The sequence below is a fragment of the Pristiophorus japonicus genome, unplaced genomic scaffold (genome assembly GCF_044704955.1).
Source record: "Pristiophorus japonicus isolate sPriJap1 unplaced genomic scaffold, sPriJap1.hap1 HAP1_SCAFFOLD_254, whole genome shotgun sequence".
Classification (NCBI taxonomy): domain Eukaryota; kingdom Metazoa; phylum Chordata; class Chondrichthyes; family Pristiophoridae; genus Pristiophorus; species Pristiophorus japonicus.
Genome location: NW_027252274.1, coordinates 568249 through 590758, shown reverse-complemented (window position 1 = coordinate 590758; position 22510 = coordinate 568249). Strand labels below are relative to the sequence as shown.

The 22510-nt window shown below is 43.1% G+C and overlaps 1 non-coding gene across 1 annotated transcript; it reads left to right on the top strand.

Moving 5' to 3' along the window:
• Nucleotides 1-1311: 1311 nt before the first annotated feature.
• Nucleotides 1312-1399, top strand: trnap-cgg (transfer RNA proline (anticodon CGG)). The gene is given in 2 exon segments: nucleotides 1312-1347; nucleotides 1364-1399. It is a non-coding gene; the product is annotated as a tRNA-Pro (tRNA).
• The last annotated feature ends 21111 nt before the right edge of the window (nucleotides 1400-22510 follow it).

Sequence of the window (22510 nt, the reverse complement as noted above, 5' to 3'; positions counted from 1 at the left end):
CAGCCGATTTTAGTACCATCTGTAAATGTTTTAATCATACCCCCAATATTCAAGCCTTGATCAGTGATGTATACCACAAAAATGAAGGGATTCAGTACTGAGCCCTACGGAATCCCACTGGAAACAGCCTTCCAGTCACAAAAATACCCCTCAAACTTTACCTCTGCTTCCTGCCTCTGGCCCAATGTTAGATCCAACTTGCCACTTTGTCGTGGATCCCTGGGCTTTTACATTAATAATCGGTCTGCTGTGTGGGGCCTTATCAAAAGCCTTGCAGAAATCCATATACACTACATAAAACACACTACTCGCATCGACACTCCTTGTTACCACCTCAAAAAAATCAATCAAGTTAGTCAGAAACACCCTTCCCTTAACAATTCCGAATCGAATCGTGTGGGAATGGGCCGATGCACGTTAATTTGGTAACAATGTATACAATTAATTAGCAGAGTGGGAAAAACTCATCAGTGCACGAATAACTGTGGGTAACAGGAGGAGGGCCTGGACTTCGTCCTGGACCTTGGCAATATTACAAACAGAGAATTAGAAAAAAATCTCCTGAGGCGAATATTCAAATGTCGATGGAGAAGCAAGTTAAAGTTGAACCGACACTGAAGCTGCCAGTTTTTGTGCCAAGAAAAATAAAACTTAACACCTGCTGAGTTTAAATTACCATTTATGTGGAACTATGTGTTAAAGTGCGGAATTTTTGTTTTTAATTTGGTTGCTGATAATTCAGCTCCCAACCCTCGAAGTTTTTGTAAATATGAAGTTATTAGTAAATATAAACGTGGTTGAACGAGAAAGGATATATTTAGCTAAGATTACATAATGGAAGAAAGGAAACGTTTATTAAATCCCTTTTCTTTTTTCAGCATTGTGTCCACGTTGGGTAGAACAGGCGGTGAAGTAGACATTTTTGCACATTATTTCTGTTTGGATGCAAAAAGTAGGGGATAGATGTCTGACGTTGCTGTTAATAGGAGACGAGGTTGCCGAGAGGTTCAGGCGATGGACTGCGAATCCAGTGTGCTCCCACCCACGTCGTTATTGTGTTAACCATTTGATCCCTCTCGTTTTTTGTCAATCACATTTAACCTCATTGCCAAATTCACCTTTTACTGACAAGGATGCAGCTCTTTGGGAATGTAATGTCTCAAATTAATAATATATTCATCAAAGGGGAAACATTAGCAGGACGATGGAGAGGGGGACTCATCAGATAGGTCTCTGAGAGTCAGCACAGGCACGATGGGCCGCATAGTAAACTACCGTCAGAATCTGACAGCTACGCTCTTCGTTATCGGCGGCTCGTTGGTCTAGGGGTATGATTCTCGCTTCGGGTTTTCATAATTGGAAAAGCGAGAGGTCCCGGGTTCAAATCCCGGACGAGCCCTGCCAACTTTTAGTCAAAGAAACGCTTCTGAGCCGGTCGACATTCCCTTTTGTCCTTCCTCGCTGCCAATTTATTTCCAGGCGCTATTTTTGTTGAAAAAATCTGTAAATTTAAATTTTTCCTAAAATATCGGAATGATCATCTGACTGAACGTGAACCCGGGATCTTCATCCACAGAATTTGCACGACCTGCTGAGTATTACAGAATACTCTGTTTTTGTTCGTTCTGTTTCCGTATCCCTTTAAAGGTGATGTGCAGATGGTCGGGGTCATTCTCTGTCTCTCTAAATGGTGTGCGATCAGTCCCAGTTTGTTCTGCGTCTGTTTCAAAGAGATGTTCTGTCTGTACCGGATTTCAAATATCAACTTTCAAAAACTGCCTTTGGAGGGTGCAGGAATGTTCGTTTGTTTGTGTGTTTGTGTAAGCGAGAGAGTGCGTGCAAACGTGCTGCGCGATCTTACTGTGCATTTGATGTCACGTGAGAAAAAATGCATTACATGCAACTTGAAGCCACACGGATTTGATTGAACACGCATTCGAGGACTGCCTGATAGGAGAAGAATCTGCTGTGGGATTTTGATATTCCACATCTGAAAGAAGGCAAATGACATAAGTTATAATCATAGCGATTTTAGCGAGAGCTTGCGGATGGGCTATGTGACATGATGACCTCCTTCACCCTTATTTTCAAATACAACTCAAATCAAGAAAAGGCAAGACATGACTGACTGATTGACTTTGTTTATATATATATGTATATAAATATTTATATATACGTATATTTACATATATTCCCTACTTTTTAACTTTTACAATAAATGTACTTTTTCTGTTCTGCCTGCACTGGGTTCTATTACATTCGACCTCTTTCACAGCACAAGCAGCTGCTGTCACATCCAGCAGAAAGGCACTCGCGACTTTAAAAGATCGTCTTTGTTGCCCACATCTTCCATCGTGGCTTGTCTTCCACCATGGGATTACTGTGTTTGGGTATTTACTGACTGCACCACCTGATTTCCAGTGGAATTCATCCAGTCACACAGCCTTCGTTCAATCAAAAATATATAGATTATGAAACAATTATTTATTTATTTAAATCAAATCAAATTCAATTTTTTGCAATAAAATTGTAAAATTATTTATTTTCTTATTATGATAAATATATAGATATTTTAAAATGTCTTTTTGTCTGGGTTGGTTTTACTTCCCTCCCTACTTCCTGCCTGTCTATCACCTGTGGCTTCAATAACCGTCCCAGGCCCTACTGGTCCTGAACCCCACACTCACTCACGCACAGCATAATTGCCATCAAGAATGATAGAAATCCCACTTTATTCTTTTAAAAGCGAACTGCTGTCAGTCAAGGGTCATAGAAACATAGAAACATATAAAATAGGTGCAGGAGTAGGCCATTCGGCCCTTCGAGCCTCCACCGCCATTCAATGAGTTCATGGCTGAACATGCAACTTCAGTACCCCAGTCCTGCTTTCTCGCCATACCCCTTGATCCCCCTAGTACTAAGGACAACATCTAACTTCATCTAAATCATTGATGTATAATGTAAATAGCTGGGGTCCCAGCACTGAGCCCTGCGGCACCCCATCACTGCCTGCCATTCTGAGGAGGATCCGTTTATCCCTACTCTCTGCTTCCTGTCTGCCAACCAGTTCTCGATCCACGTCAATACATTACTCCCAATACCATGTGCTTTAATTTTGTACGCTAACCTCTTGTGTGGGAGCTTGTCAAAAGCTTTTTGAATGTCCAAATACATCACATCCACTGGTTCTCCCTTGTCCAGTACTAGTTACGTCCTCAAAACATTCTAGATATGTCAAGCATGATTTCCCCTTCATAAATCCATGCTGACTTGGATCGATCCTGTCACTGCTTTCCAAATGCGTGCTATTTCATCTGTAATAATTGATTCTAACATTTTCTACTGATGTCAGGCTAACCAGTCTATTATTACCCGTTTTCTCTCTCCCTCCTTTTTTTTAAAAGTGGTGATACATTTGCTACCCTCCAGTCCATAAGAACTGATCCAGATTCGATAGACTGTTGGTAAATGATCACCAATGAACATAAAGAACATAAGAACATAAGAATTAGGACAGGAGTAGGCCATCTAGCCCCTCGAGCCTGCTCCGCCATTCAATAAGATCATGGCTGATCTGGTCGTGGACTCAGCTCCACTTACCCGCCCTCTCCCCGTAACCCTTAATTCCCTTATTGCTTAAACATCTAGCTATTTTTTACTTGAAAACATTCAATGAGCCAGCCTCAACACCTTCCTTGGGCAGAGAATTCCACAGATTCACCTCCCTCTGGGAGAAGAAATTCCTTCTCAACTCGGTTTTAAATTGGCTCCTCCGTATTTTGAGGCTGTGCCCCCTAGTTCTAGTCTCTCCCACCAATGGAAACAACCTCTCTGCCTCTATCTTGTCTATCCCTTTCATGATTTTAAATGTTTCTATAAGATCACCCCTCATCCTTCTGAACTCCAACGAGTAAAGACCCAGTCTACTCAATCTATCATCATAAGGTAACCCCCTCATTTCTCATTCTATATCTTTGTAATATGAATGTGTTTGCAGTTCAGGATCATTCGGTGTCTGCTTAAACTGGATGGTTGTCAGTTCTGGTTCATAATTTGCCCCTTTATAACGTAATTTCACATAATCCGGATCATTCTGTATAGTTTTAAAAGGAGTGTGATTTCAGCTGCAATGACCGAATTGTTAAACTGTTGTGTTTCAAGCTACATTGACGTTGCCTGTGCCCGTGCGCATCCATATCGCAGCGCATCTATTCATTAATCGAAATATGCTCATGTTTTACTACATCCATTCCTTGAAATAACCCTTGTCCCAAATTTTCTCTCAATATAAAAAACAACAAAATCTGTGCAGATGGCAGCGGCCGCGTGGCCTAATGGATAAGGCATCTGACTTCGATAGTAACCACGAGGTTCCAATCCTACCGTGGTCAACTAACACGCTACGTGAAATTATATATTCATAGTTTTGTTTCTGCCTCAAAACCAACCATCTCGGACAGTCACTCACCTGATGTAAAGGAAGGCTGTTTGCTTTAATAAGCGAATGGCACATTTTCATCACTGCCGATCTGGTTGCACGGGCAGAACAGACGGTGAAGTAGACTTTCTTGCACATTATTTCTGTTTGGATGCAAAAAGTAGGGGATGGATGTCTGACGTTGCTTTAAATAGGAGACGAGGAGGCCGAGAGGTTCAAGCGATGGTCTGCTCCCACTATCGTCTTTATTGTGTTAAAAGTTTGATCCCTCTGGTTTTTTTATCAATCACATTTAACCTCATTGCCAAATTCACCTTTTACTGACAAGGATGCAGCTCTTTGGAAATGTAATGTCTCAAATTAATAATATATTCACCAAAGGGAATACATTAGCAGGACTATGGAGAAGGGCCTCATTCGATCGGTCTCTGAGAGTCAGAATAGGCACGATGGGCCGAATAGTAAACTACCGTCAGAATCTGAGAGCTACGCTCCTCGTTGTCGGCGGCTCGTTGGTCGAGGGGTATGATTCTCGCTTTGGTATTTTAAAAATTGAAATGCGAGAGATCCCGGACGAGCTCTGCTAACTTTTAGTTAAAGAACCGCTTTAGTCATTTTACCCACTTTGCCTTTTCGCATTGTGCCATTTATTATTCAATCACTCCTACGCTCCACTGTATCACAGACATTCCCTTTTGTCCTTCCTCGCTGCCAGTTTTTTTCCAGACGCTATTTTGGTTGAAAAAATCTGTAAATTTACATTTTTCCTAAAATATCGGAATGATCATCTGACTGAACGTCAACCCGGGATCTTCATCCACAGAATTTGCACGACCTGCTGAGTTTGACAGAATTCTCTGTTTTTCTTCATTCTGTTTCCGTTTCCCTTTTGAGGTGAAGTGCTGATGGTCGCGGTCATTCTCTGATTCTCTAAAATGGTGTGCTATCAGTCCCGGTTCATTCTGTGTCTGTTCAAAAGGGATGTGCTGTCTGTCCCGGATTTCAAATTTCAAATTTCAAAAACTGCCTTTGAGGGTGCAGGAATTTTAGTTTCTTTGTGTGTTTGTGTCAGCGAGAGAGTGCGTGCAAACATGCTGCGCGATCTTAATGTGCATTTCATGTCATGTGAGAAAAAAGGCATTATTTGCAACTTGAAGCCACACTGATTTGATTGAAGACGCATTCGAGGACTGCCTGACAGGAGAAGAATCTGCTGCAGGATTTTGCTATTCCACATCTGAAAGAAGGCAAATGACATAAGTTAGAAACATAGCGATTTTAGCGAGAGCTTGCGGATGGGCTGTGTGACATGATGATCTCCTTCCCACTTATATTCAAATACAAATCAAATCAAGACAAGACAAGACATGACTGACTGACTGACTTTGTATATATAAATATATGTATATAAATATTGATATATATGTATATTTATATACATTCCCTATTTGCCAACTTTCACAATAAATGTGCTTCTTCTGTTCTGCCTGCACTGGGCTCTATTACATTTGACCTCTTTCACAGCACAAGCAGCTGCTGTCAGATCCAGCAGAAAGGCACTCGCGACTTTAAAAGATCGCATTTGTTGCCCACATCTTCCGTCGTGTCTTGTCTTCCACCATGGGCTTACTGAGTTTGGGTATTTACTGACTGCACCCCCTGATTTCCAGTGGAATCCAGTTACACAGCCTTCGTTCAATCAAAAATATATAGATTATGAAACAATTATTTATTTAAATCAAACAAATTCAGTTTTTTGAAATAAAATTGTAAATGTATTTATTTTCTTATTATGATAAATATATATATATTTCAAATTGGCTTTTTGTCTGGGTTGGTTTGACTTCCCTCCCTCCTTTCTGCCTGTCGATCACCTGTGGCTTCAACAACCATCCCAGCCCCGCGTCGGTCTGAGCCCCACACTCACTCAGGCAAAGCACAATTACCATCAAGAATGATAGAATTCCCACTTTATTATTTTAAAAGCGAACTGCTGTCAGTCAAGAGTCATTCTATATATTTGTAATAGGGATGTGCTTGCTGTTCAGGATCATTCGGTGTCTGCTTAAACGGGATGGTTGTCAGTTTCGGTTCATAATTTGCCACTTTATGAAGTATTTTCTCATAATCCGGATCATTCTGTATAGTTTTTAAAAGAGTGTGATTTCAGCTGCGATGACCGAATTGTTAAACTGTTGTGTTTCAAGCTACATTGACTTTGCCTGTGCCCGTGCACATCCATATCGCAGCGCATCTATTCACTACTCGAAATATGCTCATGTTTTTCTAAATCCACTCCTTGATATAACTCTTGTCCCAAATTTGCTCTCATTATAAAAAACAACAAGTATTGCATCAACAGCAGCGGCCGCTTTCCCTAATCTATTAGGCGTCTGACTTCGGTTGTAACCGCGATGTCATCAGAAGATTGCAGATTCGAGTCTTGCCACGGTCAACTAACTCGCCACGTGAAATGTTATACTTTTTATTTTGATTCTGCCTCAAAACCAACCATCTCGTACAGTCACTCACCTGAAGTAAAGGAAGGCTGTTTGCCTTAAGAAGCTAATGGCACTTGGGGATGGATGTCTGACGTTGCAGTAAATAGGAGACGAGGTGGCTGAGAGGTTCAGGCGATGGTCTGCTAATCCAGTGTGCTCCCATCCTCGTCGTTATTGTGTTAAACATTTGACCCCTCTGTTTTTTTTTTCAATCACATTTAACCTCATTGGCAAATTCAACTTTTACTGACAAGGATGCAGCTCTTTGGTCATGTTATGTCTCAAATTAATAATATATTCATCAAAGGGAGAACATGAGCAGGACTATGGAGAGGAGGACTCATTAGATTAGTCTCTGAGAGTCAGCACAGGCGCGATGGGCCGAATAGCAAACTACCGTCAGAATCAGAGCTACGCTGCTCGTTGCAGACGGCTTATTGCTCTACCGGTATGATTCTCGCCTCGTGATTTTCATAATTGGAAATGCGAGAGGTTACGGTTTCAAATCAAGGACGAGGCCTGCCAATTTTTAGTCAAATAACCGCTTCTGAGCAGGTCGCCATATGAGAAAACGGATATATTTCAAATTAAATGGTGTGATTTCGCTCCATTGTTCCCACATCGTCCAAATCCTGGAGTTTCCCAGGAGTACAGTGAAACTCACCGAACTGAGTAAAATTAAAGTATCTCAGATGTACGCGGCTCTGTGTCTCATTGGACAACATAAACCCGTGTTTGGTTCCGGCCAATGCTTGATCAGTTTATCTTCATTTCTGCATGCATGAGCTCACCTCCATTGGGATAAGCACACATTCGGCGTCAATCTCCACTTCAACATGAAACATACTCTGCACTGAATATGAGTGCGTCCTGTTTCTCTCGCGCAGAAAAGATGTGAGAAGCTGGCTTTTGAATTATTCCCTTGGCTGCCGAATTCAAACCGTACAGGAAATCAATCCGGGGTGGCCAAGCTGCCTTGCATGATGAAAAGGCGTCCAAACCCTATATTTCAGGCAGGTTATAGTCTTCTGGCCTCAACATTCGGTTCAGCGTATCGGATCATAAGCACCGCTTACCACCCAATTTTGCCTTTTCGCATTGTGCCATTTATTATTCAATCAGTCCTATGCTCCACTGTATCACAGACATTCCTTTTTGTCCTTCCTCGCTGCCTATTTTTTCCAGGCACTATTTTGGTTGAAAAAATCTGTTAACTTTACATTTTTCCTAAAATATCGGAATGATCATCTGACTGAACGTGAACCCGGGTTCTTCATCCACAGAATCTGCACGACCTGCTGAGTTTTACAGAATACTCTGTTTTTGTTCATTCTGTTTCCCTATCCCTTTTAAGGTGATGTGCTGATGGTCGGAATCATTCTCTGTCTCTCTAAAACGGTGTGCTATCTATCAGTCCCAGTTCCTGCTGTGTCTGTTTAAAAGGGATCTGCTGTCTGTCCCGGATTTCAAATTTCAAATTTCAAAAACTGCCTTTGGAGGGTGCAGCAATTTTAATTTGTTTGTGTGTTTGTGTTAGCGAGAGAGTGCGTGCAAACGTGCTGCGCGATCTTACTGTGCATTTCATGTCATGTGAGAAAAAAGGCATTATTTGCAACTTGAAGCCACACTGATTTGATTGAACACGCATTCGGGGACTGCCTGACAGGAGAAGAATCTGCTGTGGGGTTTTGCTATTCCACATCTGAAAGAAGGCAAATTATATAAGTTAGAAACATAGCGATTTTAGCAAGAGCTTGTGTATGGGCTGTGTGGCATGATGAAACATAGAAACATAGAAAATAGGTGCAGGAGTAGGCCATTCGGCCCTTCGAGCCTGCACTGCCATTCAATGAGTTCATGGCTGAACATGCAACTTCAGTACCCCATTCCTGCTTTCTCGCCACACCCCTTGATCCCCCAAGTTGTAAGAAAGACATCTAACTCCTTTTTGAATATATTTATTGAATTGGCCTCAACAACTTTCTGTGGTAGAGAATTCCACAGGTTCACCAAACTCTGGGTGAAGAAGTTTCTCCTCATCTCGGTCCTAAATGGTTTACCCCTTATCCTTAGACTGTGGCACCTGGTTCTGGACTTCCCCAACATTGGGAACATTCTTCGAGCATCTAACCTCTGGAAACCCATCAGAATTTTAAACGTTTCTATGAGGTCCCCTCTCATTCTTCTGAACTCCAGTGAATACAAACCCAGTTGATCCAGTCTTTCTTGACAGGTAAGTCCCGCCATCCCGGGAATCAGTCTGGTGAACCTTCGCTGCACTCCCATTATAGCAAGAATGTCCTTTCTCAGGTTAGGAGACCAAAACTGTACACAATACTCCAGATGTGGCCTCACCAAGGCTCTGTACAACTGTAGCAACACCTCCCTGCCTCTGTACTCAAATCCCCTCGCTATGAAGGCCAACATGCCATTTTCTTTCTTCACCGCCTGCTGTACCTGCATGCCAACCTTCAATGACTGATGTACCATGACACCCAGATCTCGTTGCACCTCCCCTTTTCCTAATCTGTCATCATTCAGATAATAGTCTGTCTCTCTGTTTTTACCACCAAAGTGAATAACCTCACATGTATCCACATTATACAATCTGCCATGCATTTGCCCACTCACCTAACCTATCCAAGTCGCTCTGCAGCCTCAGAGCATCCTCTTCACAGCTCACACTGCCACCCAACTTTGTATTGTTGGAGCTGATTTTTGGACATATACTTGACTAGTATATGGGATCAAACATTTGTTTTTATTTTTCCCCTTTAATGAATTTTGGAAGGGACAATACTGATGCATTATGCTTTATATATAAAAAAACACAGTTAGACTTCAAGGTATGCTGAACTTGAGTTATGGAGATAGGAAAGTGAGATAATGAACGACTGGAGTGATAATTAAGTGGGATTTTTGTCTATACCGGTGCCAAAGAGCCTGCCCTTGTGTACAATGCCCTTTCACAATGAAGGCTGGTTTATATCGAGAACTCAGCCTTGGATGAAAGACTTTGCAAACCTTGTAATGCGATGATTCGACTTAAGGACTAGTGCTTAAATATGTGATGTAAAGTGACGTAATTTGTAAGATAAAAGAACCTCACTGGAGATACCAAATTGAGAAGCTAGTTCAAAGACAGGGGTCTTTAACACTTCGCCCAAAGCTTTGTCTCCGATTTAATAAACCTCCCTTTATATATTATACAGACTCGGAAATATTTTTCCACAACAAAATGGCGTCACGGGAACAGGACACTGTCCGACCAGACGTGATCACTTAAGACAGTATCTAGAATCTGGTGTTAGAGACTGAAAAGAGAAGTGTAGGGGGAACGACGGGATAGTTTGTAAGATACGAGTAAACAGATAGCGGGAAGAGGCTGACTAACGAGTTTGAGTTGTCCCTTTAGTAAATACGGTCGGTGCGGAAGGGAACTGATCACTCCAACCTCGAGTCGAAAACTCCGGTGGTAGGAAACACGCTAGCTTTGTTGCGAAGACAAAGGCTCTCCACAGAGTAGTCGTGGCCATGATAATTACAGAAACAAAGGGACACGTCCGAGACTGGCGAACATGGAAGGTAAGGAAGGGAATGTAAAACGAGGGCTGCCGAGGTCATTAATTAATTCCTATCATTTATTGTAACTTGCGTAATTACGTAATGCCATAAAGAAAAAGCTGATAGTGACTATCTTAAGTGACATATGGATCCAGACATAAGCTTTGTTGAATGAAGAGAGACTTTTGTGAGTGTCTATTTTGAATGAAGAGAGTACTCGAGTGATTTTGACTGTGGAATGAATGAAGGCCTGCTTGGGAAGGTGTGGAGTTGCCTGCCTGTTTTAGCTCGACCCACTATTTCCAAAAAGAGTGAATGTTTTTTTAACCCTTCGTCGTGTTGTCCTGTATGTAGGAAGTTTAAGAAACTGTGAACCTTAAGGTATTACATTTTAAGTTAGTAAAGAAAGGTGTGGATATATTCGGATGATAAGTTACGGAGCTAGGAAATGCACAAAGGTTAGGTTTGTTGCGTAAAAGATAAAAATACATGGTCCCGGTAGTAAAAAAAAGAAGAATTTATTTGACACGCTCACTTACTTGTCGAAAGAAAACATGCAATTAGGTTGAAAGACATAAATTTAGTCTAGGAATGAGATAAAGAATGCCTTTTAAAACGCTCCCATTTTCCTTTGTGTAAAACCTTGACACGAAAGCTTCTAGGTCAGTAAAAAAAAAGAGTTTTAAATTTAGAAATACCTTCAGAGATCAGGTCAATCTCCTGGGCGAGTGGTGAGCTATCAGTGAAGGTGTAAAAGGGACTTATGAAAAAGGCTAAAACAGTCAGCTTTAGCAGTTTAGAAAAGAAAAAAATAAAACAGGAAAAGGTCTCTGCCACGGGAACAGCAGGAGTGCAGCAAAGGGGGACTTGCCATAATTGTGGAAAACCGGGCCATTTTGCCAGGGAATGCAAAGGAATAGACAGTGAAAAGCAATGTACGTATTGTGGTGAGAAAGGGCACCTGGAAGCGACATGCTATGGTAAAAATGGCTATCCTAATAAGGCAAGGACCCTGTCGGAACAGGAATACCTGCAGTGGCAGGTGTACAAAGCCACTCGGTGATGTCCGGCGGCTCCTGTACAAAGTAAAAAGGAGGGAAGGATATATGTGTCTGCGCTAGTAGGGGGCCGACAGTGTGAGATGCTCGTGGACACGGGAGCCTCAATATCCATTACCAATATGCCCCTTCCCGTCACCTACAAGAAGGCTCTGATAAACGGAATAGATGGACGGCCCACACTGGCCTACCTGAGCACCACCCAATTGGTGGAAATTGATAACTTATATATACCCATGAGATTTTACGTATGCAAGAATCGTGAGGGAACAATATTGTGGAATGATGTAATGAGGGAAGTCAAGGCCCTGATTGATTGCGGCAAGGGGAAACCGGCCATAGACCTCAGAGAGTGGGGCCCTGAACAAGAACAGGCATATAGTAAACTCAAGTCAGAACTAGTCTCCGCACCTGGATTGGGACTGCCTGACAAGGTTAAGGATTTCCACATCCACTGTAACAATGTAGGTGGGTTCTATATGGCCGTGGTCACCCAAGATCACGGGGATAAAAGGAGACCTATAGTCTATTACTCTACCATCGAAAGTTCGGTGTTGATTGGGTTATCCAGATGTATAGCCGCGCCAGATTGCGCAGCTTGGGCGGTAAAAATTAAGCGAGCCTGTGGTGATGACTGGAAACATCATTCTCCACACTAAACACACATTGGTAGAAATGTTAAACACAGGAAAACTGAGAAGCGTATCTAATATGAGACGTGCAACGTGGGAAGCAGTCCTCTTAACACCCAACAAAGCGGTAACCATAATTAGGGATGTAGGAAAAAAACCCGCAGAAGGTATGATGGGTGAAGGGGAACCCCACTTTTGTGAAGTGGTATGTGAGGATATGGAAGAGGATAGAATAAAAGATGCCCCCCCTTCAAACCGCAGAACAAACCTTGTTTGTGGACGGCTCACGAAAATACGTAGAGCGACTACTTCGTACCGGATGGGCCGTAGTTAACCAGGATCTAGAGACAGTTGAATCCGGGCGAATTAATGGGGGGTCGTCAGCTCAAGTGGCACAACTGGTAGCCCTTACCCGGGCACTGGAATTATCAGAAAATAAGATTGTTCATATCAATACGGACAGTAGACATGCATTCGCGGTAGTACATTATTATATGACAGCATGGGGGAAAAGGGGTGTTTGCGATGGATAAAGACATACCTTACTAAATACCATTTGATATCAGCTGTGAAAAAGGTATTGGTTTAATGGGGGGAAAAAAGAATTTGAAGAGGTAAAAAAACACTCTCCATTGATAATGATTTTAAATTATTAAAATTAAGTCAATGCCGCTGGGGCCCAAGACGAACAGATAAGTATTGAGAAACTACACCGGGACACTTCTGAGGAGGAAATAGGTATGTGGACAAAGCAGGGCGCAACACAAGGGAAGGATAACGTTTGGAGACGAAACGACAAGGTAATGGCGCCTGAATGTATACAGAATACCTCATTGGAGTTGCATCATGGCCTGTCTCATTCAGGATAAGAGGCCATGACCGGGAGTCTTCGGAGAGATTGGTGGTGGAAAGGGATGGGGAGAGATATCGCCAAAAATTGCCATCGATGCGTTATGTGCGTACAATATAATCCAGGCAGCTCCATTAAAATTAAAATGGGACACCAGCCCCGTCCACGGGGGTCATGGGAACACGTATAAATTGATTTCACAGGTTCTTTGCCCCCATCCCATGGAAAAAGTTATTGCCTCGTGATTATAGATCAATTTACCCGGTGGGTGGAACTTTCCCCACACGTGATCGCACTGCCTCAACAGTGGCAAGGGTATTGACCGAGCAGGTGATTCCCCAATGGGGAGTGCCTCAACAGTGGCAAGGATATTGACCGAGCAGGTGATTCCCCGATGGGGAGTGACTCAACAGTGGCAAGGATATTGACCGAGCAGGTGATTCCCCGATGGGGAGTGCCTCAACAGTGGCAAGGATATTGACCGAGCAGGTGATTCCCCGATGGGGAGTGCCTCAACAGTGGCAAGGATATTGACCGAGCAGGTGATTCCCCGTTGGGGAGTGCCTCAACAGTGGCAAGGATATTGACCGAGCAGGTGATTCCCCGATGGGGAGTGCCTCAACAGTGGCAAGGATATTGACCGAGCAGGTGATTCCCCGATGGGGAGTGCCTCAACAGTGGCAAGGGTATTCCGACCAAGGCACCAACTTCACCGGGAAAATTGCAAAAACAATATGCCAGCTGATGGGCATAAAACAAAAATTGCACATCCCTTACCACCCACAGAGTTCTGGGATGGTAGAGCGCATGAACCATACCCTTAAGAACGCCTTGGGAAAGGCCATGAAAACGTTAGGAAAAACGTGGACAAAAATATTACCCATTATATTGATGAAGTTAAGAGACAGGACAAACCGGACAACTGGATTAACCCCTTATGAACTAATGACAGGAAGGGCGATGCAATTACCAAAGAACATCATAACAGGGGAGGCCGATGTAGGCCCATTAAAAGACAAAATAAAACGGTATGTTTTGGAACTAAGTACTCAATTAAAAGGGATGCGTAAATTAGTGAGGGACAATCAGGAAGAAAGAGATGCTGAAGCAGAGCTTACAAAGCTCCCTGAAGTCCCGTTGGCGGGAAGTCGCGTTTTGGTAAGGGTCCTCCCGGGAAAACCGTGGTTTGCCCCAAAAATGAATAGGACCGTATGAGGTTATAATCAGCAGGGACACTTGTGCCTGCATCGATGTTAAAGGGAACGGACAATGGAAGCATCGGACCCAGCTTAAGGTTTTTGAACCAGCCGTTTAGCACACGTATTAGTTGTTGTTGTTTTTCTATTTGCAGATTGACAGCGAGAGATTCTTCAAAGCCATACGGCCATTTTGCCTTTGACTATTTGTTAATTGTAGAGTAATAAGATGAAACTATATATTGCAATCGGTGAGATTATCATAGTTCGTGTAAGGTCCGGCCTGCTAGCTAGACCGGAACGAGAGTTACATGTGAATACCTTTTTGTACATGTCTTTTGTTTATTCGCAAAATGAGAACTTTTCCAGTTGCTGGGAATGTTCGCACATTCCCATACATAGCAAAGGAGGCATCCCTTTGAGGTCAATCTCCCTTAACATCTCGGAAGTCGCGGAGTGGGTAATGCGACAAAACGGTACAGGGGAAGTAAATGATACCTGGAACCAGAGTAGGGATAAAGAAACGTGGAGATCGGGGGGGGTTACCTTTTGGATGCATTGACGGATGGTACCAGCCGGAATACAATAGGTCGGTACGACCCCCGTTCCTGGTTTTGAACAACACCTCAGGAGTTGGAAGGCCCACTGCTGACATTTGTTTCACTAGAACCCTGACTGGTGAGGAAACAGGTTTTGTCGCAGGATACTTTAACCTCACCAGGTTTAACATAATATCCAGCGAAACAACAAACCAGGGGTTCTTTGAAATAGAGGGTTTGAAGAATCAGACAAGTAGCCAGGACTGGGACCCTAAGATTAGGTGGCGACGGGAGCTGAGAGAGAGATTGGGATCGAATCTAACAGCATACAATGGCACGTATTTTGTGTGCAGGCATAAGGCCTACCCCTGATTGCCACAGGACTGGAGGGGGTCATGTCATTTGGGATATGTGTTCCCTTTTGTCAGACGGGTACGTACTTTAGCAGAAGTACAGACACCGGGTCGACTAAGACGAGATCTTACCCCGGTAGAGAGGCTATTTGGGGTCATGATGCTCACATTCGGGATAGGACGCACCATAGATGAATTATGTAATCTAGAGAGGATACTGGAACAGATAGTTAACGACAGTGCTGAAGCAATGGAGGGCATAACGGCTGAAATGGTAGCCATACGCACAATGGTGCTCCAGAACCGAATGGCCCTAGATTATATATTAGCACAAAGTGGGGGCACATTTGCCTTAATTGCAGCTGAATGTTGCACTTACATTCCCGATAGTTCAGAAAACATAACCAACCTCGCTGATCACATAAGAAGGGAGGTAAAGAAGTTATCCATGACAGCAGGAGGATCTGGCTGGTTTGACTGGCTGTTAGGGGAATCCTGTGGGTCCTATCTTATGCATGGAGTAATTATTCTGGTTGTAATAATAATTACTTGCTGTCTGATAATCGGGTGTTTTAATATCTGCTGTAAAGTTATGATGGCCCGACTGATGCCAGTAGCCAGTGTAATCGCCGAAGAAGAAGCACATCTGATGGAAATACTTGAAGACACCAAGGATGAAGAAACAGATGACGATGACACCGACCACCATCTTTGAAGGGTAGCCGAGAGCTACAGGCCAGGTGGACATACGGAACATCAGGGAAGTAACATACCCCAAAGGACGAATATATGACACCATGCTACTATCATTGTGGTCATCTGGATCTCGTGAACATCCTCCAGGACCAAAAGGAGGAATATTGTTGGAGCAGATTTTTGGACATATACTTGACTAGTATACGGGACCAAACATTTGTTTTTATTTTCCCCTTTAATGAATTTTGTAAGGGACAATACTGATGCATTATGCTTCATATAAAAAAAACACAGTTTGACTTCAAGGTCTGCTGGCCTTGAGTTATGTATATAGGAAAGTGAGATAATGAACGACTGGAGAGATAAGTGGGGGTATGTTTGTCTATACCGGTGCCAAAAATCCTGCACTTGTTTATAATGCCCTGTCACAATGCGAGGATGGTTTATATCAAGAGCTCAGCCTTGGATAGTAATTGTGTGAAAAGCTTTGTAAACTTTGTAATGCGATGATTAGACTTAAGGACTTGTTCTAAAGCATGTGATGTAAAGTGACGTAATTTGTAAGATAAAAGAACCTCACTGGAGATACCAAATTGAGAAGCTGGTTCAGAGACAGGGGTCTCTAACACTCCTCCCAGAGCATCATCTCCGATTTAATGAACCTCTCTTTATATATTATACAGTCTCGGTAATATTTTTCCACATGTCTGTGGGAAAATATCTCAAACATCAGTGTGACTGGAAAAGCACACACACGCCCGAGTGCGAGTGTTCCAGTGCACTGACTGTGGAAAGAGCTTCAATCAGTTACACTTCTGAAAAAATATTGCACCATTCACAGCAGGGAGAAACTACACGTGTTCTGTGTGTGGACAAAACTTCAACTGATCATCCAACCTAGGAGACACAAGGACACCTGCATCATGGAGAAACCGTGGGAATGTGGAGACTGTGAGAAGGGATTCAGTTCCCCGTCTGATCTAGAAATTCATTGTCACAGTCACACCGACGAGAGGCCGGTGACCTGCCCTGTGTGTGGGCAGGGTTTCACTCAGTCATCCAACCTGCTGAAACTCCAGCGAGTTCAGACTGGAGAAGTGTGGGCAGGGGTTCACTCAGTCATCTGAATTGCGTGTTCACAAGTGACTGCACAGGTTATGTTTTACTGTTATGACTGCTGTTAATCGCATCCTGACTGAATCGTGTTCGTTCTGTCAGTTGGGATTTGTTTCTGCTGATATTACTCACCCAGAAAACTGGGATGGAGTTTAATATTTTGATATTTCAAATAATACAATGTGTCGATATTTGAAATATCCTTGATAAGAGGAGACTAATTGATGTCCTGTTATATTTTGGTCCTTTTCTCCTTTCTATCTCTAGATTGTTTCTGTTCTCATGCCTTTGGTTACTCTCAGGGAGAAGCCCCAGTTCCTTATACCTTCCAGAGTGCCGCTCTTTGCCTTGGTGTCCAGAGTAGGGATTGCTATCACGCCTGGGATCACTAAACACAAAACACAGTCTGTTAATCCCTTTCTGCTACAGGACTTAGCGCCTTCCTGGCAGCATCTCTCTCACCTTCGATTTGTGAATAGAGAATCGTGCAAATCTGGTTTCAATTTAAATTTGAATCCACTCAGTAAATGTATTTAAAGAAAAATGTACAAGTAAACCCATCACGTCAAGTAATTGGCAAAGGTTTACACTCAACAAGTAAAAATATCACGGCCCAGTAACCCAGCTCTATATTCACAGGAGAAAGTCTGTTATCTACATCCTCGAATGTCAGTTGGTGAGATGAGAGACTGAATCACTTTGCACACTCAGCTGGTAAACGGTCTCTCCCTGATGTCTTTCCACCCAACGTGCATCTGCATCCATTCCCACTGTCCCTACATTCACAGTGTTGAGTCAGCTGGCCACACGAGTCTCACAGGCTAGACGATTGGTTGAAGGTGCATCCACGCGCAGAACATGTGTCCTGTTTCTCACCGCTCTGATTGGTGTTTTTCCAAAGGCTGATGATAGGGTTATCCTGATCAATCCGGTGAATCTCTCAAATCTTGCCGTGATGTTTGGTTTCAGTTTCCCAGCTGTAGACCCTCACCTTCTAATACCCTGCAAATTGAGGTTACAAACGTTGTTACTTTAATTACAGGATACACACTTCCACTGTGGTAGGCATCAGAGTCGAGTCCAGTCCTGCCCTCAAATTACAACCACACACTTCCCAGTTGAAGTCATTTCCCAGTTGAGGTCATTGGATCGGTATCAAGAGCAGGGGCACTGGCTAATTTTTAATCATATTTAGCCAACTGGTACCGATGACAATTATAACCCCTGAACTGCTGCCTTGGCTGAGATCAATTAACAGCACAGATCAAGGAACGAACTTGGGAACTTCCCAGTCAGTATTGCAGAGTGTTCTAAAATTTGGGGGATGGGGGGGAGGGTTAGAAATGATATTTTGAAACACATTTTATTCCAGCTTTAAACGAAACTTTCGTCACACTGCACAATTCTGAAGTCTTTCCAAATTCAAGTCAAATGGATCATCAAAAAGTGTGTGACATTTTAGAAAGGCGCAAGTCACTGAAATAGACAGCTTTTCAATCACTGCACAGTACAGAAGGGAACAACTGTTAATGGGAGGTCGGTTCGTGAAGTCCCCCGACACTCCCAGATAAACTGCACTGTTCCTTTAAGTATAAATAGGCAGTGAAAAGGGAGTCCGAGTCCCTTTAAATATCTGCTCCATTCCCCCAGGTTTGGGAGGAGCAAACGCGCGGGGTCTCCTTATATCCTCACACAGCAAGCACCGCCGGTGGGCTCCCGCAAGGTCCTAAAGACCGATGTTTAAATTCGCATCTGGTTAAGCACAACAACTGAAAAGTGCACACACAAAGTCTTTGCTATATATGCGTGTGTGTGTGCGTGTATGTGAACAAAACACATCATTCTTAATGTTTGACAGTGAATTCCACAGAGATAAGCTATTGTCTTCGCCAGTTATTTTCCAGCATTTTATTTGCTCTTATTTACAATGTAATTGCAGAGTGTTCAATCCCTTTCCCATTTATTGATGACCCATTTCTTGTGTGCTCTTGATTCGAAAGTGATGTCACAATTACCATTCCGTACAACTGTAGCAACACATCCTGGAACCTGGAATCAATTATTAAGGATGTCATAGCAGTGCATCTGGAAAATGGTGACATGATAGGTCCAAGTCAGCATGGATTTGTGAAAGGGAAATCATGCTTGACAAATCTTCTGGAATTTTTTGAGGATGTTTCCAGTAAAGTGGACAAAGGAGAACCAGTTGATGTGGTATATGTGGACTTTCAGAAGGCTTTCGACAAGGTCCCACACAAGAGATTAATGTGCAAAGTTAAAGCACATGGGATTGAGGGTAGTGTGCTGACGTGGATTGAGAACTGGTTGTCAGACAGGAAGCAAAGAGTAGGAGTAAACGGGTACTTTTCAGAATGGCAGGCAGTGACTAGTGGGGTGCCGCAAGGTTCTGTGCTGGGGCCCCAGCTGTTTACATTGTACATTAATGATTTAGACGAGGGGATTAAATGCAGTATCTCCAAATTTGCGGATGACACTAAGTTGGGTGGCATTGTGAGCTGCGAGGAGGATGCTATGAGGCTGCAGAGTGACTTGGATAAGTTAGGTGAGTGGGTAAATGCATGGCAGATGAAGTATAATGTGGATGAATGTGAGGTTATCCACTTTGGTGGTAAAAACAGAGAAACAGACTATTATCTGAATGGTGACAGATTAGGAAAAGGGAAGGTGCAACGAGATCTGGGTGTCATGGTACATCAGTCATTGAAGGTTAGCATGCAGGTACAGCAGGCGGTTAAGAAAGCAAATGGCATGTTGGCCTTCATAGCGAGGGGATTTGAATACAGGGGCAGGGAGGTGTTGCTACAGTTGTACAGGGCCTTGGTGAGGCCACACCTGGAGTATTGTGTACAGTTTTGGGCTCCTAACTTGAGAAAGGACATTCTTGCTATTGAGGGAGTGCAGCGAAGATTCACCAGACTGATTCCCGGGATGGCGGGACTGACCTATCAAGAAAGACTGGATCAACTGGGCTTGTATTCACTGGAGTTCAGAAGAATGAGAAGGGACCTCATAGAAACGTTTAAAATTCTGACGTGTTTAGACAGGTTAGATGCAGGAAGAATGTTCCCAATGTTGGGGAAGTCCAGAACCAGGGGTCACAGTCTGAGAATAAGGGGTAAGCCATTTAGGACTGAGATGAGGAGAAACATCTTCACCCAGAGAGTGGTGAACCTGTGGAATTATCTACCACAGAAAGTAGCTGAGGCCATTTCACTAAATATATTCAAAAGGGAGTTAGATGAAGTCCTTACTACTCGGGGGATCAAGGGTTATGGCGAGAAAGCAGGAAGGGGGTACTGAAGTTTCATGTTCAGCCATGAACTCATTGAATGGCGGTGCAGGCTAGAAGGGATGAATGGCCTGCTCCTGCACTATTTTCTATGTTTCTATGTTTCTATGTTACCAAGGTGACCACTTGTCCGCTGTATACTGTGGGAGAGGGGATTAAATCTCACCGAGGGTAATAAGCAGCCTCCCACAAGTCTCTGAATTTTATTGCCCAGTGATCACCTCACCATTACACAGAAGGTCCTGAGATTTACCTCCAGTGTGGATGACTTGTGTAAGTGATGTTAAAAATTAAATTGTAGGTTAAAAGAGGAGTTGGGTGAGGAGGGTTTGGAGAGTAGGCGTAAAAGAGGAGTTGGGTTGAAGGTTTGAGAGAAATGCGGTGATAGAGGAGTTGGGGTGAGGGGTTGGGGAGTTGGGTTGAAACAGTAGTTGGGGAGGAGGAGGTGGAGAGTTGGGGTGAAGAAGGTGTATGAGTGAATGGGATTTACAGCCCTTTAATTGCCTTTGTTGAACTATGATGGGGTTTATTTTTCCTTTAAAATGTTTTGTATTGTGCGTTTCACTGAAGTTAGACGTGGGTTGCAGTTCCTTGTAGGCACTGGACTGTTTCTGGTGAATTAATGTGGGCAGTGTTAATTGGGAATAGATTTGAGTGGGATCATTCTGTGCTGAATGCGTGGCTGGGCGGCGGGTTTGCCCTCAGTCCCAGCGACGAGGAGTTGTTGACACCAAATCCAGGGACCACATACATTGTGACTCCAAATCCAGGGACAACTTACATTGAGGTATCAAATCCAGGGACCCCTTACACTGAGGCAACAAATACAGGGACCAGTTACAATGACACATCAAATCCATGATGAATTACATCGTGACAGCAAATTGATGGATTACTAATAACGTGACAACAAATCCAGGGACCAATAACACTGAGGCACCAAATCCTTGGACCACTTACACTGAGACTATCGAATTATATCAGATATATGGGACAGAAAAGGGCCATTCAGACTAACCAGTCTGTGCCGGTGTTCATGCTCTGCTCGGTAATTAGAGAGCCTCAGTATGGGGAATGGCCATACTGCTGAAAGCAGCTCTAGTTAGGGGGAAAGGTGGGTAATGAATGAAGATATGATGGTGGAATCAGACGGTGACTGGTGAGGCCTGGTGACAGATTATTGTCAGAAGCCCTTTTCAAGCAGGCTGAGGATTAAATGTAACCAGCACAACAACTGTATCCGTCTGTTATTGTCCCAAAATCCACAAATCTAATGTCACTAATTGATTTTTCTGTGAGAAATGTAGAGATGTAAAAGAAGGGAGGAAATGAGGCTTGCGCAGAAACGAAGGTTCCTTGAATTAACACATTGTGAGGCTGTTTTGTGACTCGTCTGTGAGAGGTTAAAAACATGAAATGGAAAAGGGCAAATTCAGTGACACTTATATTGCCAATAGTGCTTTCTACGTTAATCACTATATCCTAAGCCGAATATCATATTGACTATCCCAAACACTAATCCCAATCCTAACACATAGCCACAAACCACACCCACTAACCACTAAACCTACATCTAAACCCAGCCCATAATCAATGCTAAGAACATAAGAAATAGGAGCAGAAGTAGGTCATCTAGCCCCTTGAGTCCGCTCTGCCATTCAATAATATCATGGCTGATCTGATCTTGGCCTCAATTCCACTTCCCTGCCCTCTCCACAGAACGCTTGACTTCCCGATCTTTCAAAAATCAGTCTGTCTGCAACTTAAATATATTCAATGACCCAGCCTCCTTTGCTCTCTGGGGTAGAGAATTTCAAAGATTCACGACCCTCTGAGAGCAGAAATTCATCCTCATTTCCGTTTTAAATGGGCGACCCCTTATGCTCAGACTTTGCCACCTAGTTCTCGATTCCCCCCACAAGAAGAAACAGACATCAGTGTGGAAGCTAAAGACCCGATAAAGGAAGTGTTTAAACAATTATTTTGATGCAAATAATTTCTGCAACGCATTTAGTAACAAGTAATTATAATCAAATAACCCATCAAAATTAGCAAAGACAATTACAAAGACCAGAACATTTCAAAGGCAATATGCAGTGTGTGTGGAGATCTATTAACCGCATTCAAAAATCGTTAAACAATATAGAAAATAAGAGAGTTCCAGTCTTAAGCAAGATAGTTCTTTCAAGGAACGTCAAATGAGTGTAAAGTGAGACACGCCGGTTCAGTGTATGACATCCACAAGCCGTATGCTCAA